We start from the raw sequence: 27308 nt of genomic DNA, 5'->3' as shown, positions 1-27308 counted from the left end.
CGTACCAGAAAAGTTGATAGTAAAATTTATGTATCCCCTCATTTAGGTATGAAATCTGAAATACATGTACAAGTTATTCTATGGAGGCGAGGATGGACAATTTTGTGGAGGGAAGATATTCGAATCTATGGTCACAAATTAATGTTATTGTATTTGAAAAGGAGGGCCCAGTCAACTGTACAAGGACGGAGTTGGGTGAGCAACCCTAGAAATTCCCAATCCTGTTCGCTTGTCCTCGTTAGTTATAGCCCCATAGAGGGAGTGAGAAGCATACCTCCCTTTCTGGGGTTCTCTTGACCTATTAGCCAACTCTAAGACTTTATGCAAAGGTAAGTAGTTTATGTTCACCTGTTATCTGTGTACCAAACTCGTGTTCAGGTTGGTAGGTCTGTTGATGAAATCAGAATAAGCTTTCTCAGATTTTTGGAGAAGGGGAGGTACTTTTTAATTTCTAAAGCCCTCTGGGGCAGTGCGGTAAGAAGGAAGAATGGCGGGAAGGACAATGGCAAAGGATGAAGTTCTGCAATCAGAAATGAGAGTGGCCAAGGCCGTTTCTCTCCTTCTGGGCATCCCACCATGAAGTTAAATAGGCCCAGCGGTCAGTGGCTAGACCAGAAGCAGGAGCACAGACCAGCTGAGGACCCTTTGCTTTAGCAGACTTTGTGGGAATACTGCTGGAGTAGACCAGAGCTCATAGCCCACAGTTAGAAAGACTATGGATGAAGGCTTCTCGCTTAACCTTCCTGAGCTTCAAACACACTGTCTGGAATTCTAAACCAAAGGAAGACCTGAAAATAGCAGAAAGACTTAGGCAACACTGATCCAGAGCCGGGAGTGACCACAGCAGCCTGTTTTGTTTTAGTTTAGCTTTACATCACCACCTTTAAGGGTAGATATACTTATTAAGCTCTGGGGTCTAGTATCTTTGGTCTTTATCAATGTAGATGGTCAGGTGTTAGGATCTGTCCTCTTCAACGGGGTGTGCAGGGTCAGAGATAGCCATGGGAAAAGTTTTGTACCCTATAGAAATGTCTGCAATATGAAGAATTCGGAGAGAATCAGAGCACAGAGGTAGATAAAATGCTTTAAGAAGGTCTCCATTTATAGAACCAACTGGCAACTCTGTTAAGGAATAGAATCAGTTTTCTAAAATAACCCCAGAACCTCTAGCAGACCTCCAACCAGCATCCAACACTATTTACTGGAAAAACACAAAAAGCTTAATTGATTATCACTACACCCATGGAGACAACTTTGGCTGTTCAAATCTTAAAAGAGATGGTTATTTATTATTAAATATTCTCTGCTGTAGAAATGCCCTGTATACATCTAAACCTTTCCCCTCCTGCCCCCCACCATCATCCATGACATGGTTTAAGAATCTGCCACTTCCCTCAAATCCTGTTGATCTACTCTGGCTCTCACTGCCTCTCTCTACTGCACAGACCAGCTCAATGACGTACGCACTCGTGTGACACTCTCCTCAATGAGACTGCTGGCTCCTGGAGGAGGGCAGGGACAGTGCCTCCCACTGACGTGCCTTCTAATGCTTGTCTAGGTCTGTGCTGATCACACAGGCTTGCTGACCAGACTGGATAAAAGATCCATGCACTTTTCCATCACAGCTGATGACACAGCAGATCTGTTCCTTTTTCAGCTTTGTCTGTCTCTGGTTAGGGTGTTAAGTGTCAACAGTGGAAACCTTTGCACCAGGGCAGAATCGTGAGGGGAGCCTGGCCTCAGCAGAAGGAGAGCTCTGGCCTCCTTTTAGGGGTGGATGCCCCCAGGGTCTTCACTCTAGTCCCTCCCGAGGCCCTCCTGAGGCTCAGTCGGTTCTCAAACAGCCACCTCCCACCAACCTACACACACACACACACACACACACAGGTGGGAGCCCAGCTGTCTGGAAATTCAGACCCCAAGACACAGGTTACAAGTACCTAACATGGGCTTGGTTTGCCTTGGGGCTCCTTTCTGAGGTATTCACTTCCAAGAACTGTAGGAGCATCAGGTGCTCTAAGTGACTTGAGGAAAAGGAAAAGAAAGATAATAGCTGTATTGTCTGGGTTTGAATCTTGAATCCTGATCTTCCATTTGGTTGCTGTGTGACCTTGGGCAATTCACTTAACCACTCTGTACACTTCAGTTTCCTCATTTGGAAAATGGGATACCTCATGGGATTGTCATGATGTTTGAATTCTCTAATCTGTGTAAAGCAAGGGACCACTATCTGGCCCACAGTGAATGCTGTGTAATTGTTAGCCCTCTGGGGCAGTGCGGTAAGAAGGTCACCATCATCTAAGGAACAATGCTCCTTGGGCTCCTCTCCTACAGGCTGGAGAAGGGGAAGAGGAGGGGATAGGAGAACCAAAAAGGCCTAAGACACTGGTTCTCAAAGTGTAGCACTACCCCCCCACACAACACACACCCGGCAACTTGTTAGAAATGCAAATTCTGGGACCCGATCCTAGATCTACTGAATCAGAAAGTGTTTAAAAACCCCTTCAGGTGATTTGGATCCAGGCTTAGGTTTGAGAACCAATGGTCAAAGGAACTAAGAGAAAACCAAGGCCTCCAACTTCCAGCTTTGAGATGATCAGCAGCTTAGGGCTGGTGTGTAACCAGGTAGGAAAAATAATTTCCTACCAGGAGAAAGGCTAAGAGGAATCAATTCAAAGGGGGGGGGGGGGGGGGGGCAGGGACCTATTTTTAAGAGGAAGTTGTTGGATTTTTAAAAAGTAATCAACAAATAAGCGAGCGAAATGTCATCTTATTTCTAGGACGGGGGTGATCTCTCCCGTTTTCCATTCCTAAGCAACCTAGCTAGTAAAAAAAGAGTGAGGGCTAGACAGGGAGGCTGTGACCCAGCTCGTGTGAGTTTGCAGGGTGCTGTCAGAACAGTAAACAGTCTGACCAGGCCTGGAGCGGCTCGGGATAAAATGAAGGTGAGAATTTCCGGTTTAAAGCATCTTTACCGCAGAGCCACCCCCTCCCAAACCACTCCCCCATCGCCCCCCTTGAGTTCTGCGCTTGCTCCCAGAAGGCTGGAAGGGGGCCTGCCACAGGCTGGGAAGGGCCCGGGCCATGGAACCAGAGCATTACCTCCAGACGGTTGCTCCGAAGAGCCCTTTGGTGAAGAAGCATCAACTCACGGGTCTGACGGTGAACCATGAGACGTGCAGCAACAGGAGCAAAATTCTCTTGATTAGAGGACCATAAGATTTTGCTGAGTTTGGGGGAGAGGGCACAGACACTGTACAGGTGGTATGGAGCTGAACACATTACAGTGGAACCAGATGTTAGGTGAAAAGTTGTGGGTTGATGGAATTATCACATAAGGGATTGCTCCATCTCCTCCCTCTCCACTTGGTCCTCCTCCTTTTCTCCCCTCCTCTGCAGTCCACTGGGCACAGCTCCTCATTATTGAGCGTCCAGCTGGGTATTGTGATGTCACAGGCATCACCCACTGTGGACGATGCTGGAGGAGAGATTGGCGGCCCAGCCGTGTTTGAGGACACATGGCCCTGATTTGAGCTCCCGTGACGTCAGGGGACACCACATTCCCTCCATTTGCCAGTAACGTCTCACACCTCATCCACCTCTGCAAGCCCTCATCATCCCTTCTCAAAACCAATGTGGTGCTTCAGAGAAACTGAGGCGCAGAGAAGCTCATCCAAGGTCATGCAGCCATACTCTGGTATGACCGTGAAAAGTGCCAGAGTTTCCTGACCACTCATCCACAGTCCAGGGGCCCCGGCTGCCTTTTATAGAAAGTTTCCACACACCTTCTATTCCTAACCTTGATCACAAGCATCGCCGGTCCACATGCTTTGGAAGCACCAGCAGACTCTCTGTGTCATGGACTTAGTAACGCGCCCCATTTAGGACCATGAGCACAACTTGTCTGCACTGGACACGCAATTCTAGATATCCTTCTTGGGCCATATTTTTGTTTTTATTTCAAACCCAGCTAACGAAACCGGGCTTTCTACATTAAAAAAAAAAAAAAAAAGCCAACTCTGATTCTCCAAGAAAAATCAGCAGCTTACCACACACACCCTTTCCAGATCATCTCCGAGATGCCAAGGACATCAAGTCTACAGTTTTGGGTAGAAGAATACTTTGCTCCTAACTGCCCATGGTGGGGCAGGGCCCATCTTTTTTGGTTTCTTTTTTGCAAGCTGGTAGTAATAGTAAGAGAATATGAAAGATAATCTAATAAATAGAAATCATCCCCTCTCTCTAAATATATAGTTACACACACACATATATATAGATATGTATATGAAGTTATGAGAATGTCCTGACCTTGAGATCTAAAATGAGAAGGGTCTTTGGAAGAGAAGGATGTGAGCCCATCAGAGTAAGACCTGTAGGTGAAGGTGAAGAGCAGATATATAACCTTTAGCACATGACTTGCTCCACTAATCACTGAACAGATTCCAGTACCTAAATAAAGCCCCAGAAAACATACACACCGGAAGACCTGACTCACTGATAGAACAACTGATGGGCCAAGGTAAGGAGTGCTCACCAGCCAGTAGGGTGACTTTGTTTCTCAACATGACCCAGAGGTACATTTCGACTGAGTAGTAAATAAAATAAAAGTTCATTGTAAAGAGAGCCCCGACTGTCCCCCATGTGATCTGCCTTTGCTGCTTCCTCATGTGACTGGCCTCCCAATTTAGAGCGTAACCAACTCCCAGTGACCTGTAATAACACCATTCCCAAATTAGAGCTCTCAATTTGACTTGGCCTCAGTCCCTTCCTCAAAGCAAAATAAAGCATCCGTTTTCTTTTTTTTCACATTCATAATACTCTCCTTTTTGAGTTGCCAACTCAAACCCTGCTCCAGTCAGATTGAGCCCTTCCTCTATTTTTTTTTTTTTTCTGGTTAGCCAAAGAGCCCGATGGAAAAACACCAAGAGACGAAAACAAAAACAAAATCAGACAAAAATTCCAAGTAAGTGACATTCAGCTGGAAAAGCTATGATTCACATGCAAATAAAAATCTCCCTGAATTCACTGTTATATGACGCAAGCCTCTGGCTTCGACATAAAAAGGGCAGAATGAAATCACCCACAATTAAACTCACTCTGGAATACTGGAATTCTCTGGCGAGGCCTCCCCAACTAATGATAAGAAAACCCCCAACTGTGACAGAATGAAGCTAATTGTGTTGGATCCCAGGGCATCCCCACCTCAGCAGACATTCACTCCTGAACATTCCCCAGCCCGGCCTTCTCCATGTTCCCTCAGCCCCTGTCCTGGACCCAGCATAACCTACAGGGAGATAGGGCTCAGATGGGTCTCCCAGGGGCAGCCCTTCTTTTTGGGCACACATGAGGGTACTGTGTGAGAACACTGGACCTCACCTCCCACCCCCAAGCTTAGGATACTACTGCACAAGAAAGCTTTCTAAGCTCTGGGAAGATCTCCCCAAGAGTAAGCCGAGTCTTTGTTTGAGCTTTACAGCATCATTGGCCTCTGATCTAAATAAAGTCCAAGCCAGAGATAGTTCCACAAGTTGCCTCCCCTGAATGGTAGATAATTTGCCATCGCTTTTTCTCCTGGGGGAGGGGGGGCGGGCATTGATCAAATACCGCTTTTTTTTTTCTTCCAGGTGGTTCCCTTAGGATGAGCACTCCATCTACCTGAGAATCACAGAATTCTGGAGATGGAAGGGCCCTCAGAGATTCTCTGGTCTTTCCTTTACTAGTTGTGCGGGCCTCACCCCATGATTCCTCCCTGATGGTCACCAGGGCCGAGCTCCTCCCCAGCCACGGGGAATCCACTTCTACCATCAAAGGGAGCTAGGATTATTAAAGCCCTCTCTGCAACTTCATTCCATTCAACAAAGGTCGTTTTTCTGAAACCACAAAGAGTAAATCTAGAGAGACTTACACACACATGTTCATAGCAGCCTTATTCACAATAACCAAAGGCAACCCTAATGTCCATCAACAGATGAATGGATAAACGAAGTACAGTATATACATACTACGGAATACTATTCAGCCTTTAAAAGGAATGAAATTCTGACACATGCTACAACATGGATAAAAATCAAACCCATTATGCTAAATAAAGGAAGCCAGACACAAAAGGACAAATATCATATGATTCCTTTATATGAATACCTAGAGTAGGCAAATTCATAGAGACAGAAAGTAGAATGATGGTTACCAGGGGTTTTGCGGGGAGGGGGGAAGTTACTGTTTAATGTGCGAAGAGTTTCTGTTTGGGATGATGAAAAAGTTTTGTAAATGGATAGTGGGGAGAATATAGTGGGAATATAATATAACAGAACTGGACACTGAAAAATAATCAAAATGGCAAATTTCATGTCCATTTCACTCCAATTAAAAATACAAAAAAGTTAAAAAAAATACAAAAAAGTTCTATTCCCCCTTTCACAAGATAGCTATCTCCCTAAATTTTCTTTTTTTCAGGCTCAGAATCCCCAGTTCCTTCTCATAATCTTTAGTGAATAAGACGTCTGGACCCTCACAGCTTCCTGGCCATGCTCCTCTGGGTCTACTCAGTGTCCTTCTGAAAACCCAGCACCCAGAACTGAACAGCAAGACTGAGCTCAGGCGCCTCCTGCCCTGTGTCTCCCTCTGAGGTACCCAGCTTAACCCCCAAACAAAAGCTACACAGAGTGAGCCTACTAACTGACTGACTGGGCTGCCAGGGCAAAAGGGGCCAGGTTAAAAAACACACCATCGTCCACCCCCGCCCCTATGGCTGTTGCTTCCCCAGGCCCAGATGCATCTCCCAGACATCTGTGGGCAGCTGCAGCTGAGAAGTGAAACCAGCAGAGGCAACTGGGGGGACCTGAGGTGGGGCAGCATCTCAGCCGAGCACCCTCCGGCCTTCCACAGATTTCCATCGTTTCTCGTGGGTGTTCGGCAAATGGGAACAGGGCAGGCCCGGGAGGCCTCTCTCTCCGGGCACTTGGGGATGTCTCCTGGCAGCCACCCACCACCAGCCTGTAGCCGCCATCATGGTGTTCAACCGCACAGGCTGAACCAGCCTCGCTGGGCTCGACACTCTCGCCCCTCTCAATCCCTTCTGGAAAAGCTTTGGATGTTTGAGGTAGGAGAGTTCCCTTTCACATTTTAAAGTCTGTTGAAACTGAGCAGCCTGGGTGTTGGTCTGATTCCACAAGTGAGTAATCCATTTCCTGAAAGTAAACTGCTTTGGAAGAGGACCTTTGGAAGAGGACCAGCGATTTTGGGGTGCCATTTGAAGTGTCACTAACTGGGCAAATATTTACAGGCACAAGCCATGGAGCTTTTCTAGGAATGTCAGTTAATTTGCTAAATTAATGACCCTTAAGGTGGAACCCTTAAAAAAAGTTAATTTGTCTGTAACGGGTGAGTAATTTATGCCTTGGGACAAGGTATTGGTGGGGGAGGGGGGGAGGGTATGCGTGTCTGACTAGTTAGAATAACCACATATAAATTAAAACCAGGCCAGACTTAAAATCTCTATCTTCTAACTTTTTTGACTCCTGATTTTCTACTAATATCTGAGCCAATGATGGGTTGACTTTGGGAAACTCTTTTCTATGCCAATATTTTGCCTGGAGTTTGAAATGACAAGATTTTTAAAAATCCCTTCTTGGTAAGTCTCTTGGCCTCAGGGATTCCCTACAGAAGATCTCATGTATCTGCCACTCACTAAAAGATTGTGTCCACCTGGCTGTACCTGGAGACTTGCCTCCAGATCTCCAGGGTGGAGTAATTTACACTTCAGTCAGCTGGCTTGAAAGAGCCTTTGCCTTGAATAATAACAAGGTGATTTCTTCTGGGCTTAAATGATCACTTAAACAATCCTTTCAAAAAGACTCCTGTCCCATTTTTTCCTCCTCCTTCATGAGATAGGCAATCTGCAAGAAGTTACCTAAATTTTTTTATTAAAAGTATGCAGCTAGATGAGTGTTTTTGGAGTTCTGTTGGGAAGATGAGTTTGTGTGTGTGGTGGGCTCTGAAGTATGAATAAATCAGGCAGAGAAGTGATCCTCAATGCCAGGATCATGGAAGTTTCTGAATCTGATAGAGAAGAGGTCATCTGGATTCCCCGTTTGCCTCCCTCCAGCCCTCTTCTATCTCTGCACAAGGAATCCCAGTCGTTACCACCACCCTTGATGGGGGTTCCCCTGAACCCCGGACGTGGTCCTGGGCCTCTGACTGTCCTATCTTACAACCACTTGTGCCTGGGTTTTAGGCCAACCCTACAAGACTTCCTGGAATTAGATGCCGGCTACCTGCTATCCCATCCCCATCAGGGATACTCAGAAAAGAAAGGACTATGTAACTCTGAGAGATGACAGCCCTCCCTTAGTGTCCTGGAGCCTAAGTCCACAAAGACCAGAGCATCAGTGCACCCTTCCATCCCTGAAGAACCAGGCCGGGTGCTGGCTGGGTACACAGGTTCCCCAAGAGGGCCCACCTCCAACAGCACCGTATGGAAGAAAACAGGGTGCCAGCAGCAGAGACCCCAGGGATGGTTATCCAGGTAGCCAGCAATGCTGAAAACAGTGTTTTTCCTTCTTCGTTCATTTCCTTCCTCCCCACCCCCAGGCCTACATATGAGGCAGCAGGGCTTGACACAAGTCACCGAACGCCTGAAAGACAAGGCTGGCCTATATTGTCAGCAGACTGGGGACTTGGTCTTAGTTTATTTCCTTTTATGCTTTAATTTGGCACATGTTCATTCTCCATTGCATTATCTTTTTTATTTATCTTTTTAAGAATGCAGCCACGGCCAGAGTACAGACCCATCTTGGGAACTTGATTATGTGCTGAGAAACTCCATCTTAAACACTTGTGGGAACAAAAGTAAATGCTTAAAATACAACAGATGATTAATAAGTATTAATGCCGACAGGGTTACCAGGGGTTGGGGAATGTCAGACTCACCAGTTGAGCCTTCAATGGGATGTGTGCTGGTTAAGTCAGGGACCCAGAGACGGTGTGTGTGTGTCACTTGGCTACCGTTGCTACCAGCAATCAACAGCCCCCCAGAAACCACCTTACTTTATTTTTCTGTGACTCTCTCCTGTACAGGCCCAGTCTGGGGAGATGCAGAGGCCACAGAAGAGAGCAAATAGAATGAAACAGTAGAGACAGGAGGCAGGCATGGAACGGAGAAAGCCCCAGCTGCTTCTGCTGCCTTCTGAGTCCTGGGAATAAGCCCAACTTCTGGACTTCTCCCTTATGAACTCACACCTCAACCTTCTTCCATGCACGCAGCAGACTCCCCATGACCCTGAGCAGTAAGTAGGCCATGTTGTGGGATGAGAACAGGCTTCTTCTTCATCCCCGGATCCCTGAATCGCACACCCCTTTCATGGACTGCCCACCTCACGTGTGTTCCTAACATTCACCCCACAATCTCTGTAAGGCTGGTCTCGTAAGCAAATGCTTTATATTACAAATGCAATATGCCATGCATTGTCTTATTATGATAGCTCTCTTCAGGAGCTTTGTGTTTCTTCTTAAGCAGGATATTGCGTCAGCCATAAATCTTCCCATCATCGGCACCAGTGGTCTGTCATAGCTTACTTCTACTGCTCACCTCTGGGGAGATTTCCAATTCTCCCCTTGGTTAAACTTAAAGAAACTGCTGAACTGGTCTCCTCGCCTAGTTTTCACTTTAGGCCCCACGAAGAAGTGACTAAAAACTTTTCCAAAATTACCAGTGTCCCCCACATATAATGGCCAATGCACACATAGAAGTACACTTACCTACTTGGCCTCTGTTCCTAACATAATATCGAACACCTGTAGAGTACTTTTTTGAAAACTTTGCAACTCTTTTTAAACACCATCACATCTAATTTTCAAAACAAGCATGAGTGGGCAGGTAGTGGGGAAACGGAAGCTGGTGGAAGTGAAGGGCCATGCCCTGGGTCTCCCCTGCCGCCCTAACTCTGCTCTCCCCACCCCACCCCACTGGGGCTGGCGTCCCTGTCCTCTCACCATGAGGCTGAGGTAAGGCTCGCTGGGAGAAGGGTCAGCCCAGTGCAGCCTGACTGGTTCATTTGTTTTCTTGGTTCTTCTTACAAATGAATCTAAACCTAGACAGACATTAGGAAAACAATAGTAGTTTAAGAGCAAATCGCAGCATGTCTCCAAAACAAGAGAATCAAAATCAGAAAGCAAATAAGACGTTGCTTTATTCTTCTTTCTCTGGCTCTGCTGGCTGGGTGTGAGTGAACTGGGTGCGTCGGGTGAGGGGAGAAGAGCCTCCAGAACATACCATTATGATTATCTAACAATAACAACACTCTCACTGGCAATGTCAACTGAAAAGATTAAAAGCATGAGGTTTCTTTTACTTTACATGGCAACTAGCTTCTGAAGCAAAAAAAAAAAAAAAAAGTAAAAATATTAACGGCTTCATTAGGTCTCAGGGATGCTGGTTACTTTAAGTATTCTTCAACCCTTAGCATTATAAAGAATGTGCTGGAACAGGGACTTCTGGATTTTATTTTAACTAAGTTACTTTTCAATTTTTAGGAAAGGATAGTTAACAAGTATGGCTAAATTTAAGTAACTTCAGATTAGTTAACGTTCCCTTTAAATAACCTTGTCATAAAGTAATCATACACTAAAAAGACCTCAGTACCCACATTACAACCCTAAACATTGTCTCCGCTCACAGTCCAGACCTGTACACCTTCCAAGTCTCAGTAATAGACCTGAAAATTACACCACACTGGCAGGAAGCTACCCTATAGCAGATGCATTAAAAAAAAAAATGAGTGGCACCTACTAAGGCCCAATATGCCATGCATTGTTTTATTAATTTTATTTTCTAAGAAGTAACTTTTTTCTAAACAGAAAATGTGGCAGTTGGACCAACACAGTTTTCACTTGAATAGTTCTTATCCTACAACCACATGAAGCCTAAGAAAAGATTGCTGTGTGAGGAAAGACACGGTGACCTCAGACACGCTTGTGAGATTTCCCAGTAGACGTAACACGGGAATCTATGGTGGTGGAGGACCAGGCATGTACCCTCTGGGATCAGAAGACAAGGAAGTGTGGCCCCCGGGGGGACTCTGAACACACACATTCCATCTTCTCTGGACACACATGCATCTGTCCCACCATCACCCCCACCGTTTTGCCTCCAAATCTTTCTCCAGGTCATTATCCCCTCCTGTCTTCTCTAGCTCAGATCCCAGACAAGATCCCCTCACCAAATCTTGAGGGCTATCCCATAAAAGTATTTCCTTTTGCACATTCTGAGAGATTGATCTGGTAAGGATAAGCAGATGGAAGAGTTACCACGTAAGAACCAGCAATGAAAAACGGTCTTCCAACTGTGGACAGAACCTCAGGGACATAGCACTAGGTTCTAAGCCTGGGGAGGCAATCTCTTGTATTTCAGTTTCCTCGTTAAGAAAAACTAAACATAATACCCTTCCATCTCCAGCCACTTTCAAAGAATGACCAGGAAAACAATGGTGTGTGCATCTAAAGATTCAGCACTGGGGTGGTGAGAAGGCATCCACTTTGAATATCCTTGTCTAAAGATCTTTACTCCTATAAACTACAATCGACACCCCCCCCCCCCCCCCCCCCGCTCATGCCCACACCTCAGGGCATCCTCTGAAATCCAGTCTTTGCCTAGAATCAATCCTGCATCATCTGGAAAGGGAAGAGAGTTTAAACATTCTTTGTTGCAGATTGGTATTTTTAGCACTTTTAGAAAAGATTAGACTGTTTTTCATGTAACTCATTTCTCATAATATTAGCACTTGTGTTTTAAGAGCACGGAGCAGGGAGCTATTGTTAGAGAAGACAGGATCAGAATAAAGTGGCTGAGTTATAAGCTATATTGCTCATTCTTTTCTTTAGCTGAAAATATCTCCTCAATGTCTACTTTCCAATTAGCAGCTCCCCAAATATTCCTGCTCCAAAGGACTGTAGATATAGAAGAATCACCAAAAACCAATTTTAAATATTTGACCTTCCATCCCAGTCTCCAAGAATGATGAGAAACTGGCTCATCTGTGTTTCCAGAAAGTCCTACCAGTCGGTCAGACACAAAATTCAAACCCGAGTCAGTAACAAAATAAGTATTTGAAATATCTGTCTTCCTTGTTTCCCCCACTTCTTCCTGCTGTCTATTTTTTGGCTATTTTACTACTTTTAAATTTTACATAGCACAAAGGGGAAATGTTACTTGAAAGAAGTTTGGGGGGGGCGCCTGGGTGGCTCAATTGTTGAGCGTCTGCCTTCAGCTCGGGTCATGATCCCGGGGTCCTGGGGATCCCGGGGTCCTGGGATCAAGCCCCGCATAGAGCTCCCTGCTCAGCGGGGTGTCTGCTTCTCCCTCTGTCCCTCCCCCTGCTTGTGCTCTCTCTCTCCCCTCTCTCTCTCAAATAAATAAATAAAATCTTTAAAAAAAAAAAGAAGAAAAAAGAAAAGAAAAATTGGGGGACAAGTTTGGATCAAGCGGAAGGTAAAATAAAAGGCTGGGATTATTCAGGGTTTCAATTTTCTATGCTTTCCCAGTAGACTGTGTGTGTGCGTGTGTGCGTGCATGCACGCAAGTGAATATATGTACACCACACACACACATACACAATTACAGATGGGTAGATCAATAGAGAGATAGTATGAATGAGCGAGAATTGGCTGCAGGTCATTGGAGACTATTTAAAAAGCATTCAGATACTAGTATAAACCCTAGGGGACTAATTCTGTAGACAAAAATGCCCTTTTAACCAAACAGTTCCAACATAGGAGAGAATTTCCTCCTTCCACCACAGCCAAATATTTTACTGTGAATTAAAAGACTAATTAAAACAATATTGTGGTATTCAAGCATGCGTGGGTTATGAAGAAAAAACCTTCACTTCATGAGCAAACACTGAATCTCTGGTGAGGGTTATGCAGGAGTTGTGGAGACTTGCTTTGTTTCATTAATATTCACATATCCACTTGGTAAGAACTGTAGCTTGGAACTGTGATTTCCATTACAAAGCCCCTGAAATGCCAGGAATGAGTCATGGCATTGTGCCTGGGCACTGCGCTGATGTTCTCCATTAACCAGGCATACATACTGACAACTTCCAGGAGAAAAGCTGAATGAGTCAGTTTCAGGAATAAACCGCATTAGAATACTATGTGCGAGGAGGAGTTTAGGTAATAGGAATTGGGGCGTTTTTTTTGGTTTGTTTGTTATTGTTTTGTTCTCCTTAAATAGAAACATTCATAAAATTCATTTTTCCAAAAAGCAACAAGCATAGATCCATGCAATTATAAGGATTCTAACACGATGACCAAGTTGGTTACCCAACCACTGCACGGTGTGCTAAAACGGCCAGGATCGATAGTAGCTTTTCGAGGACAACTCCACAGTCACTTGAACACACAGGGTGCTACCTCTGGATCATTTTCAAACATCTTCTCTTGTCCTGGCTCTCTTCTTCAGCTGTTTTCCACTAGCTGACTGTCACATAGGAATGGGAGTCACTGGGAGACAACAGGTCAGCTAAGGGAGAGGTGGGACCAGAATTCGGGCTCAGCAGCAGCAACAAACTGTATAGACAGACAGAGCTCTGGCTTTGGAGAGAAGCAGAATGCATTCTGCAGGGCTCCAGACTGTGGGAACCCTTGCATTCTGTCGTGTTCCCTGGTGCCGTTCTAAGAAATGGGACTCCAAATCTCTTTAGCCCTCTTCTTCCTTGAGAGTTGTTCCCGTATTCAAGAGGTAAAGGCCTAGAACATTGTCATCCTGACCATCTATTAAAAAATACCTTATTTGAGCATATTTGGGGAAGGATGGCAAGGGGGAAATATTCAAAGTACAGCAAGCATCAATGGCTAACATCTCAGAACTTCTGATCTTATCTGAAGTTTGAAACCTGGATCATGAAATGATCTGAAAACAGCAGAATCGTGACAAATGGGAGAAATCCGAATATGCCAACAGCACTTGCAAAGCCACACTGTGAAGTTAATTAACAAGAGTGATTACATGAGGCTGGCACCCCTCTTTCCAGCACGGGCCTGCTCTGGTTCTCATTGGCTCCCCTGTCTAGGATTATACTCTGTTGCTCTACATCTTTCCTAGGACTGAGCCACGGGCTTGCTTTCTCCTTTTTTTGGATTTGGCTTCCAATGTTTAGGCACGAGTCAGCACACACAGATGAGTAGATGAACTGCGCTAATTTAAGGGAGCCCTCCCATGGAAGGATTCTCTTTTAGCCCTCTATATTTAGTAAGGTTCGTGCCTGCGCAAGACACTTACTGAAGGATTGAATTTTCTAAACCTTGTGAGTGACAGATCTCTGCCCTGAGATCTGCCTCCTAAAACGCTCCTTGCTTGTTCACTGGGGCTCTGAGGTCCCCATGGCCACGGAGCATTCAAACAGGACAATTAAGGTGACCTCATTGAGAGGACAGGGGACTAGCCTCACTTCCATAAATGCAGCGAGCACGTACTGTTTTGGGATCCAGACTGGTGAATATCCAGATCGGACAAAACTTGCTAAAACTTAATTTGACATGACAATTCTATTGAATCGCTCCCAGAAGCAATCATTCTGATTAACTACAGGGTTCCTACACTTTACATTTAGTAACAGACTCAAGACTTTGAAGCTTCCCACTGCTGAAGCATGGATTCCCATGTTGTTACACTGTTGCTTCGTCAGACCTGATATGTGGCTAAGGAATAAGTTTCACGTCTAGCTCTCAAGCAGAAATTTCAGAAAGACTCTGTAGTTTCCTGGCTGTGAAACAAGCTGCTTTCCATGGTATGGCATTCTCTGCCTTCTTTTAAAATCTCTCTCCATCCCATTGATGTGAGTGTCATTTGGGACATGGCTACCTCAATGTTAAGGGATATGCTGCACTGTCACGATGACAAAAGTCAATGGGTTTCAGAAATTGCACTACTGGGTATTTACCCCAAAGATACAAATGTAGGGATCCGAAGGGGCACATGCACCCCAATGTTTATAGCAGCAATGTCCACAGCAGCCAAACTATGGAAAGAGCCTAGATGTCCATCAACAGATGAATGGATAAAGAAGATGTGGTATATATATATATATACACACACACACATACACACACAATGGAATATTATGCAGCCATCAAAAAATGAAATCTTGCCATTTGCAATGACGTGGATGGAATTAGAGGGTATTATGCTAAGCGAAATAAGTCAATCAGAGAAAGAGAAATATCAACTGATCTCACTGATATGTGGAATTTGAGAAACAAGGCAGAGGATCATAGGGGAAGAGAGGAAAAACTGAAACAAGACGAAACCAGAGAGGGAGACAAACCATAAGAGACTCTTCATCTCAGGAAACAGACTGAGGGTTGCTGGAGTGGTGGGGGGTGGGAAGGATGGGGTGGCTGGTGATGGACACTGGGGAAGGTATGTGCTATGGTGAGTGCTGTGAATTGTGTAAGACGATGAATCACAGACCTGTACCCCCAAAACAAATAATACATTATATGTTAATAAAAAAAAACTTAAAAAAAAAGTCAATGGGTTTCCTCCCCATGTTTTTGACATTTAAAGACATCTGCAGAAAGGTAGACGCCATCTGTGTCCTGCAGCAGAGACTAAACACCTGCACAGTAGAAACCAAGCCAGGATCCCGTTCCGTGGCAGGATGGGCCTTCAGAGAACAGAATCAATTATCCTCTGCTTTCTCTTTTGTTTCTCAAATTCCTGGGCAGGCTGAAGAGGTCAAGTTTTAAACAAGCTGCTGTTGCGTTCTTACTTCTTTAGAGAACCTCATGCAGAAATTTATATCCAAAAGCAACATAAAGGAGCAGCAAAGCTCCTGTCCTTCTCTCCCTAAAAATGGAATAAATTTACTTGGCAGCATCTTTGCTTCCACTGAATATATTTACTTCTTAAATGAGACAAACCTCTTGCCAGGCTTCTCGCCCACTCTGCGGGGACATAGGCCTCCTTTGCATAACCTCTTCTTGCCTTGGAAAAGAATGAGAACGCTATGCTTTAATCTTTTGGCATTTCTTGCTGGATGCAAGTAGGATACTAAAATGGATTTAGGTCCCAGGAAGGAGAAGTGAATGAATCTTCTTCATTCCCTTCCCCCTTTAATTCTGTGTGCCCCAACATGGTGTTTTTACGACTCACAGAGTAGGCTGCATGCTCAGCTAGAGGCGTCAGAGACTTGAAAGCAGGGAGGAGTGGCCTCCAAAGCTAAGGTCTGAAAAAGAAACCAATCCAGATCCATGGGCTGAGGTTTGAAGTTTAAGACTAATGGCCGTGACTGTTTACACAGACAGAAGACAGTTATTTAAGGGTGAAATGTGATCTACCTTTAGCTCAGCCAAAATGATGATCCAAGAGAAGTGTAATGCTATGTCTTCTTAGACTCAGCTGCCGAAGGGTCCTGCAGAGCAGCGGGGCTGGTGGGTTGGGATCTGCTGCTCCCTCCCCGGACCCAAGGCCCAGGGCCCCACGGCAGAGCTTCCCCCCAATGATGCTAGGCGTCCTGACAGCAGGTGGGGATCCAGTGGACTTCCAGAATGTTCCTTCCCAGCAGACAGAGGGGGTAAATGAAACCGGTCCAAACCTCAAGTGCTACAAGGAGCAAGCAGCCTGCTTTGCTGATACTGTCCCAAAACCCATGGTTCTAGAACAAGGAAGCCATTATTTCTCCCCTGGTCTGTAGAGAGCTGGTTGCCTGTATTGTTTTCCAGCTTCGGAAGTACCAAATAAGGATGACTTTTGGTTCAAGGTAGGAGCCATGACTGTTTATATGACCTCACTCTTTCTTACATAATTCATTAAACAGGCCCTTTAGGCCTAAGTTTAAAAGCTAAATTCTGCCTCTGGACAAAAATGTGCCATTTCCATTGAAGTTGGTGTGACCTGGCTGTCAGACAGCTGAGGGCAAACTTCACTCTTCAGCAAGGATGTGACGGGTAAGTAATAGTTTCCAAGACTGGAATATAACGCTCTAATAAAGAGACATTGGAGGAGTATGGAAAAAATGCCTTTAAAGCCCAAATCAAAACAAATACTTCCCATCATTTAGGAATGTGCTTGTGGACCTTCCTAGCTTACAAGGTAACCCTTGAGAGAGGGCCCAGGCACCGGTCTGAAGATCATTCAAGATCTCTTTGGGTGAGCCTCCACTGCAAGAGAAATGCAGCCTGGACCAGAAGATCCCACTTCCAGTGGTTGACGTGCTGGTGTCTCCTTCCCGGTCACTTGGTGGGGAGATGCATAGTGGGCTCTAGAGCAACAGATTACATTAGAGTTGCACTTTATCATTTCCCTGTTCCCATGCTGCACACAGACATTCTATGTAATTGATCTTGATTTGGTACCTATATAGATTTATTGTATACTACTTTGTTCCACAATGAGTTTTATTTTTTAAAAAGATTTTACTTATTTATTTGAGAGAGAGAGAGAGGGAACGAGTGGAGGAGGGACAGAGGGAGAGGGACAAGAAGACTCCCCGCTGAGCAGGGAGCCTAATGCAGGGCTTGATCCCAGGACCCTGATACCATGTCTTGAACCAAAGTCAGACACTTAACCAACTGAGCCACCCAGGCGCCCCATTCCACAACAAATTTTAAATGACTTCCACAGGGTCTTAGGAACTGTCCCACATCCCCATAACAGTTAAAAACCATGAATTTAACTTAAGAACTTGAAAACAATATTACTCCCTCAAAATAACTTCGATGATTATTTTAAAAATTGAAGATAGCATTTACACAGCTAAAGTCAAAAGTAAATCAAACCTGAGGCATTCGAACCCTCCAATTTTCATTTAAAGACAAATTCCAAGAGAAGAGGTCATCCTCTCGGGGGCCCTGTTGAACATTATGCAGCCCTTTCCGAAATCCTACAGAATCCTGCTCTAGGAGCATAGAAGAGGAGGCAGAGGACAACACATTCCAGATCCTGACAAAGCCTGACATCTATAGATCACCAAAAACAAAGTCTCCTAAGGTCAGCTTTAATCATCCCCACCTCCCTACCACGCTAACACAGAAAGTAAAGATGACTGCACGCGTCCCAAGGCTCAAAAGAAATAAAACGACACACGAAAACAAAAACAAAAGGGCTGACTCTACCCTGAAGAAAAAAAATCTGTACTCTAAAAAGGAAGCAGTGGATAGGGGTAATGGGGTGACATTTCCTGCCGCCCTCCCCCCCCATGCCTCTGCACCTCCCCTCTCTTCGCTCCATGGTTTCGCTTCCTGCTCGGGCTCTGCTGCCCATCTTCCCTGAGGTATCAGTTCAGGCCCATGTGTTGAGCCTTGTTAATCCAAGTTTCGACTTCATGCCTGCTGGCATCTGGTTCATTGCCATGTTCACTGCAACTGAAATGTAGAGACCTACACTGAGACACGTTCAGATTCTGGCTTCGCATGCACCGACTATGGAACTCTAGAAGACTGATTTCATTTCACATTTTCAGTAAAGTCTAAGGTTCCTGGCCTGCCACTCAGGAGCATCCATAATCTCAACTCAAGCTGCCTTTCCCCCTCTCTCACCTTCTCCAACTCTGTACCTCAGAGCAGACTCTGCCTTGGCTCATGTTACTCCTCCGTCTAGAAAGAATATTTCTGCCCACCTTTGCTTGGAGGGTAAATCCATACCTGTTCTAAGCACTTCACACAACTCACTTTATCCTTACAACAACCCTGAGAGGTAGATACTATTATTATACCCATTTTAAAGATGAGGAAGCAGAGGCACAGAGATGTGACCCAGCCTGATCAAGTAGCCCAAACAAGGAAGTAGCAAGGCCAAGGTTTGAACCTAATGGCCCAACCCTCAAATCTGTGATCCTAATGATGACTAAGCTGCCTCTTTCATAAAACCTGCATGTCCCAACTCCAGCTAAAATTTTGCTCTTCACTTAAACTCCATAGCCCTTTAGTAATGTCTTTCCTATGGTCCTACCATTTTCTACCTAACTTCCTGGATGTTTATGGGCATTTCCTCTTTCCGGGGAGATGGTAAGCTTCTTAAGGACAGAATCCATGTGGGATTCAACTTTGGCCCCTAGGGCTCACCTCTGCGCCCTGCACCTGCACAGTGGGTACCTGTCAGTATTTGTGGGCGGAAGGAAGCAAACAAGGAAGGAAGAAGGTACCCACTCAGCAAGGGATCCCAGTTGGAGTGAGGAAGCACTTCATTCTTTGTTTTCATCCCTATGTAGTCGCACATTTTATATTTTCCTTTGTTTTTGGAGCACGTGCAGCTGCTCTGGTAAGGAAAGCAGGTTGCCTGGAAGGTTAAAGCTGTGTCCTATGTGCATGGGAAGCAGCAGGGGTCAAGTTCCCTTGGCTCCTCATATACAAGAACATGGTTTTGATACAAGAGCTACTTGGAGAGGCAGTAGTAATGTAGTAATGGCAGTGAGGACAACAGCAGAAATAACAAGGAAAACCACTAGCCGTGGTTGCACACCAGCGCCGGGCACTCACATCCAGTGTCTGCAATCCTTTCAATAACCCTGTACGTTAGGCCTTGTCATCCTTCGTCCACAGATGGGAACTGAGATTTGGAAAAGCGAATTCTTCTGGTCAGGGTCACAAGCTGGTAAAATATAGCACGGGAGCATGAACGCAGATCTGCGTCCTTCAGGGTCGGCTTGGGCTCCATCCACTATAGCAGCAATGCCTACAGTCCCCCAGGAGCTACGAAGAGCAAGCTACCTGGTCCACTCATTCTTTACTTCCTGGACTCTCTCTTTGGTTTCGTCTTTTAGGTGAAAAATTACCCTTGCACACACCCAGTGCTTCCAAGAAACCAGATGAACAGTAACCTACTTTCACATTGCTCAGAGAGTTCTTAATTACTAGGAACAGACAGGACCATGGTCATAAAAAATGTACCACGAGATATCCAAGAGGGTGGTACAGATGCGGGAGGGGGGGCAAGGGATGGGGCCAGACAGATTTGCTTGGAGTCAAAGAGGCAGAGAGAGAACTAAATGTTCTGCTTAGAAGAAAGATAAATCACTTTTCATTAACCTATAAAGTTGTCTTAGTTGTGCCACAACAACCAGTTGATGCGTTCACAACACCGCCACAAAAACGTTTTAGTGGTCTTGGGTGTAAATAATGGTTTTACACAGGAAGAGCAATGCTTTTCACCCTGCAGGGGTGGGGGGTGGTGGGGGAAGAAGGGAATCCCTCAAAATGCAGCACGCACTTAAACATGATTCAGCTGTGATTCATCAAAGCTGGAGTAGTATTCTGTTCACTCTAGGATTCTGGGTGCAAAGTGTTCTCTCAATGCTGGCAAAATCATCTTCCCATGCTCCTGAATGATAGGCCACTTCCGTTAACATGCTCTAAAGTTCACAGTACGTTTAAGATAGATTCTTCTGTGTGTAAGGCAGAGTGGTGCTAGCGTGAGCAGAAATACTAAGAGCTACTGGGAGCCTGGTTAAAAACCAACCACGTTAACAGTCATGCTTCAAAGATAAGAGCCCCCATTCAATATTCTTTATCAGCTTGATTTAGCCAAACTTGACACATTTGCTACTCATTTCCAGTCGTGGTGATTTCAAGTCTGTGACTGTTCCCTCGAAGGCAGCCTTCCATGGAAAGCACGTGCTCTGGAGAGAGCGTCTGGGGAGGGAGCGTCTGGGGAGAGAGTCCCTTGCTAAGGGACTCCAGGTGGAGGGCATGTGAGCTATTTAACAGTCCCCCGGCTAATCCTCCTATAGCAACTAGAATATAAGGCAGGCAATCTGGGTGCCATGTGTTCAAGGAGTTTCACAGCAATCAATTTCTAACAAATTTCTAGCAAATCCAGGCGGTAGGGACAAACTCCGTAGGCCGGCCATTGCTCTGATGTATGGTGCTCCTTCTCAACGGAAATTAAAAGAAGACAAAACATGGCAGCCTAATCTAAATGTCCTCTGCTTTGTTGTCTTGGGCACTGATCTGAGGCTCGTCCTTCTTTCTGTATCTTTCCCTGTCTGTCCGTCCCTTCATGACCCTGCAGCAGAACACGGTAGAAGAGCACAGGCTCAGGAGCCAGACTCCTTCTGTTCAAGTCCTGACTCTGTCACTTACCAGCTCTGTGACCTTGGGCAAGTCACTTAGCCTCTCTTGCCTCGGTCTTCTCACCTATAAAATGGGGCTGAGAATAACAGGACCTATTTCGTAGGGATTTTTTTTTTTTTTAAGTAGGCTCCACGCCCAGCGTGCAGCCCAGCACAAGACTTGAACTCAAGACCCTAAGATCAAGACCTGAGCTGAGATGAAGAGTCGGACGCTTAACCTACTGAGCCACCCAGGCACCCTCTAGGGATTTAAAGGAAGTAAACTAGAAAGGGATTAAGGTAAAACAAAAGGGCCATATAAAGGTTAGCTATTACTATTTTTTCCCCTTCCTATCTTCTTCCCTTTGCTTTCTTTCAATAAACACTTACTGAATATCCCCTAGATACAAGTCTCTACATAGGATGCTATGTAAACTTAGAATATAGACAGGGTAGAGTCCTTGTCCTCCAAGGAAGGACAGAAGGTAAAATGCTGTAGGAGAAAAAGATCACCAGTCTGGGATTTGGGGAATGGGGCTCTGGCCCCAGCACCATCACTAACTTCTCTGTGGTTTCCTCACCTGTAAGCCCAAGATACTTCTAGGGATGTTGACAACAGAAAGCAATAGTACCCAGCCAGGCCCCACACACCATGCCATCTGAGTGATGACACCATCAGTACCACAACTCAGAGGGGAGAGAAAGGGTCTCTAGCCGGGCCAGTCACGGAGGGCTTCGTGGGCTCCGGATTCATGCGTGGTCCTGAAGGGCGGCTCGGAGGCAGGGAGATGGAATTGAGGGGAGGACGGATAATGTGCAGAGGCACAAAAGGATTCGGGAACTAGTTAATAGCATATTTTGGCGGCAGCAGAGAACGGGTTTGGGGAGAGCAGGAGGGAAAAGAGATGCGCTCAGGTTTTGGAGGCTGGTGGGCATACAACGAGGGACAGGCTCTGAGGAGGAAAGTATACCAGGACAGCGGTACGGGGGACGTCTGGTGGCGGCCTGCAGGATGGGCCAGGTGCAGAGCGAACAGTTGGAAGACAACTGCACAAGGCAGCCTTGAAGACTCAGAGGCTCGGGAAGGAGGCCCCCCCACGGGACAGCTGCCTGGTCTGGAGGACTCCCGTCCCCACTCTTCTCCACAGTTCTCTCAAGTTAACAAGAGGAAGACAGCAAAGTGTAAGCACGGTAAGAACTTAGTAAACATTCTCGAGAAAGCAAAATAACGCCCGTGAGAACAGTTGTGAATGAATTACTATTCACCTGGAAGTCAGTTACTGGTGAAACACATAACAGGTGACAGCAAAAGGAGGGGGCCCACGGAGACTTCGCCCAGGTCACCGGCCCTGTGAGCAGGGAAAATATGACAGAAAGAGAGCTGGTAATCCAGGAGAATGTCAGGATGTGGAGGAATGGCATGCACCTCTCCTTGACTCTCCAATCAGAATGACGGTGGGTTACTGGATGCTGTAACTGCTGTGTTGACTAGGCAGAAATTAAAGCCAATGCCCTCCCTGGACCTGGATCCCTGACCTACACTTGCGGTCCTTGAGGAAGAGAGGAGAGTTACACCCTCAGACTCAGCCTAAAGCCACCAGTGGTACCAGTCATAGATACCACCGTATCCCATAAAAAGACAGTGTGCGTAATTGTTCCCATTTTCTTTTTTTTTTTTTTAAAGATTTTATTTATTTATTTGAGAGAGAGAATGAGAGACAGAGAGCACGAGAGGGAAGAGAGTCAGAGGGAGAAGCAGACCCCCCACTGAGCAGGGAGCCTGATATGGGACTCGATCCCGGGACTCCAGGATCATAACCTGAACTGAAGGCAGTCGCTTAACCAACTGAGCCACCCAGGCGCCCAGTTTTCAAAGTGGGGAAATTGGACTGAGGTCACTTGGTGATTTGGTAACAGCTGAACCCAGAGCCTGGGACTTTGTCATGGAGTTGAAAGCCTGGTCCCTTCCCAGATGTCTCTCAGGACTGCTTTTTTGCCCCAGTCAGCCTTCACAAACAGATCTAAAACCACAGTGCAAAATACAAGAGTGTGAAATTAGAAATAAAATAGGTGCTTCTACATTTATTTAAATCCCATTTATTTTTAATAACCACTGAGGTTAGGCTTTGCATGAAAGGTGAGAGGTTGGTTTAAATCTTGATGTATGTCTTGGTTGACTAGTAAAATATTGTCATTCTGCTCAGGTGAAGAGAAGGCCCATTGAAAAACATCACACTTATTTAGCTTTTGTTAAAACTAAGTGCACATCTCCTGGGCATTTTCTTCTGTGGTCTTAGGTACCTACGATTTGCCAGGTTTTGTTTACTGGTATGTTCCCTCCCTCCCAACATGTGCGGATAGATACGTGTCTGTAGGTCTATGGCAATGAAAGGGCTAATGCTCACCCTGTCACAATCACACATAAATTCTCATCATAAATGGGGATCATTTGTCCTCTTAGTTAAGTGTCGTTGGCAATGTTTATAAACTGAAGACATCTGGCTCAGAATGGGGGCTAAGACAATTGCAATAAAAAATAATAGTAATACAAATTGGTTAGCAGGAGAGGCTTCAGTATAAGCAAAAACAATTATGTCAATAAGCCTACCCTAATGTGGAAGTAAATGAGAATATCAGGCCATGAATCAAGAAGCTCACATAGGCACTGTTTTAATTAAATCCATGAAGCATTGCTGTTCCTCGTACTTCCCATGGGTCCTTCCTTCCATTGATCTTGGGGGTCCCCTCTTTACCTCCATGGCCTGGAACAATGGGGTTTTCCCACAATCATCTGCTTCTCCTTATACTTCATTCCATAGTTGGGGTGACCCCTGTCAGTCTTGCTTAGTGATGGGTGGTGAGTCTCTCATCAGACTTAATCTAAGAACCCAAAGGTCTCTCCTTTACCTGAACAACAGCAGAAGAAATTTGTCTCTTAAACTCACTCCCTGAGCTTTCGAGTTCATACCCTGCCCAGTTGTGTCCCATTCCCAGGAAAGAATATCCATCATTGCTCAAAGTAAGAACAACAAGATTTCAGGTTGAGATAGTCCCTTTCTTCCAAAAGCCTGAAATAGCAGGTGAGTGCTTCTTTCAATCTGTTCAGATTTTAGTCAGCACATTTTGGTTATTCTAGACCCAGAAAATCCTCAGAAATCAGAATTCATTATGGAGGGTCAGAGTGATGGAGATGGATGCCGGTCAACCAGGAATTAATGAGGATTGCGGAAATCCAACAAATTTCACCTGGAGATCTCTGTGGCCATCCATCTTTTCCACCATCTGCTCCAAATTTGGACCTATGCCCTGAGAGGCAAAAGACAAATGCATCCATCTTAAAAGTCCACCCAGGTGAAATGCCATTAAATTGCATTATTGTCCAGAACTGCAGAGAGAAATATTTCTTTCCTAGTTAATCTGGCAGCCATCAGTTGTTCCCCCATTAACTTGAGAGAAGCATCTGGTTTAGGTGCTAGAATAAAATACCTCACAATCTATCAAAATTAAACCCCAAAGAGCTATTACTGAAATGAAGGACGGTCTCTTTTTTGTTGGAGGTAGATAGATGCATGCTTTCCCATGAAGTTCATGTTCCGGCATACTTATCTTTGGGATCTGCATTCCCTGGATGAATAGGAATCTAATAATCATACCTGTTTTATGATTTTAAGCATTCCAGGTTAGCATAAATTAAAGCACATTCATACGGCTGTTGTTGTGAAAGACAAAAGCTACCTCATGGTAAAATATTATTCTTCCTGAGGGCTCTCAGATACCTCTTTTAGCGTGTCCGGTATCTACAGGTATTCTCAGTTTTTCCTGCACTTGTTTGTGCTCTGATATAGAGTCTAGAGAAAGCACAGAGACAGAGGAAGGTCTTTCGAAAATGTTTTTAGACCAGAGAGGACAGAAAATTGACCCACTGGATTTTAGGACACCTAAAATAAGATTTCTTTCATTATATCCTGATCTCACTTCATGAGAAATAGGTATATTCCTGAACTATCAAATGGAAGTCACATATTAATAAATCGCATCTCATTATCTCATTATTTAAAGGAATTCCCTCTCTCCTCTGTGTGTGTGTATGTGTGTGTGTGTGTGTGTGTGTGTGTGTGTTGGGTTCACATGAACAAATAAATATTTCAAATCTTTTTTAAGCTAAAGACTATCTTTCTTGAAACAAGTACTTTGAGGGACGCCTGGGTGGCTCAGTCAGTTAAGCATCTGCCTTTGGCTCAGGTCATGATCCTGGGAGTCCCAGGATCGAGCCCTGCATCGGGCTCCCTACTTAGTGGAGAGTCTGCTTCTCCCTCTCCCTCTGCTCCTCCCCCTGCCCCCCCACTCGTGTTCTCTCACTCTCACCCTCTCTCTCAAATAAATAAAATCTTAAAAAAAAAAAAAAAGAAACAAGTACTTTGAAATATACTCTTGTTCAACTCCGAATGCTCTCTTCCTTATTTATTTCAGAGTTCTTTGAACTAAACTACATTGGTTAGGGAGAGAAGAGAAAGAGGTAGAGAGGAAAAGAGAGCAGGTGGGAGAGAGAGGGTGGAAGAAAGAAAGTGAGTGCAGTCAGAGAGCTCGGGTAGACAGGTCTGCCCACAGTGTCCCCCAGTTACATGGGTCCTTGATGAGCATGATAAGGGAGATGTGTGTCTTTCTGCTCCCTCCCCAGCCTGGCTCAGCTCTCTTGTAACCTGCATAGTATAAGCACCTTGACATACTCAGTGGACATGTGTATTTTACGCAACATGCCACAGCTGCAAAAGAGATCATGACTGGTTGACACTTTGACACTCAGTCTAGAAAAACTGGTCAAAGCATGGAATCATAAAAATGATACTCTCCTTATAGATAGATAGATAGATAGATAGATAGATAGATAGATAGATAGATGATAGATAGATAGATTCATTGATACTTATATATATTCACAGATATTTATATGTCATCCTTGTGCAGGGGCCATGCCAATCTTCTCTCTATCCTTCCAGTTTTAGTATATGTGCTGCCAAAACGAGCATTATATTCACAGATATTTAAATATATGAGTGTACACTCATTCACAAATTTGGTACAGGAGCAATGCCTTGTCTTCCACTCTCTGGAAGTCCCAGTTTCCTGTATAAACCAGAAATCTGCTATGATTTTCAGGTTCCAGTTTCTTTAAAAATGATAAAAAACCAAAGACAGCTGAAAAGCAATCTGAACTGCAGAATCTGCCTAGATTTTTATGACGTTCCCCACAATCTTTTAAAGTTATCTTGTTTATCTTAATTTGCCCACAATTTTTGTTCATCCTGGATAAGTTTTTCCAAGACAATGGTGTAGCTTCATAGAAACACCTCTCCTTTTCACACTCATGTATCATGTGTTTACATAACATTTAGTTATGTCTTAAATGGGAAAAGTACACCTGGTGTAAACAGGTTTGTGAACAAACAAGTCTCAGTTGGCTTCTGATTGCCCTGATCAGGGAAGTGGGAGAGGCCACGACAGAGTAGCTGCCTCGCCTGTCCCCCGCCACCCGGGCGCACGGGCATCTGGCCCGCGTGCTGGGGGACCAGGGCACGGCCTGGCTGGGAGTGGGCCCAGGGAGCTTCTCTGAATCTCAGGTGAGACTCAACCAAAGAAATAGCTAACGAGCTATTCTCATGCCAGGGAGGAAAGAAACTGCCCAGGTTGGCCCTAGGGAGAAACTGTAGGTCGGTCTCTAACCTGAGGCCTTTCTAAGGCTTTGAAGGGTAATTTTGCCTGCTCGATTTTTATCTTACATACTATTGGATAAACTTCCTCATAAGATGCAGTAACACTGCTGTAAACAGAACAGAAAGAAAAAGTAGTCATGCTTTTGGCCAAACAGAGAAAAACCAAAAAGTCAGAATATATAAGTATATATAAGTATATATACAAGTATATTATAACACGTGTTATAAGCATATATAGTTTAAAACATATATTATATATAAAACTATATATTTTATATTTATATTCATATATAACATAGTATATATTATATAAAAATATATATCACATACATTTATATTTATATGTAAAGTGCTACTACATATTATATATAAAGTACATATTTTTATATAATATATATTTTATATATATAATTTGACTAAAAACTTTAATCCCTAAAATTCCAGCTGGATCGAGAAATCAGCCTAGTTGCCTTGGCTCATTACTCTGGGCCAAAGTCCATTATTTTACTCATCCTGGCTGCTATCCAGGGTTTGGATAAACATATTGTGG

General features: G+C 44.8%; 1 protein-coding gene and 1 non-coding gene across 6 annotated transcripts in view; both read right to left on the bottom strand.

Moving 5' to 3' along the window:
- The window catches only part of SAMD4A (sterile alpha motif domain containing 4A), a 206657-nt gene that overhangs the window by 94918 nt on the left and 84431 nt on the right, over nucleotides 1-27308 (bottom strand). The gene's annotated exons all lie outside the window — the stretch shown is intronic.
- On the bottom strand, nucleotides 25968-26074 carry LOC123862574 (U6 spliceosomal RNA). Its single transcript, XR_006795276.1, has one exon. It is a non-coding gene; the product is annotated as a U6 spliceosomal RNA (small nuclear RNA).

Source organism: Mirounga angustirostris, unplaced genomic scaffold (genome assembly GCF_029215605.1).
Source record: "Mirounga angustirostris isolate CCGP_5_RB_7025 unplaced genomic scaffold, mMirAng1.0.hap1 SCAF_9, whole genome shotgun sequence".
NCBI lineage: Eukaryota > Metazoa > Chordata > Mammalia > Carnivora > Phocidae > Mirounga > Mirounga angustirostris.
Note: the sequence above shows the minus strand (reverse complement) of the source record. Positions and strands in the feature narration are given on the sequence as shown.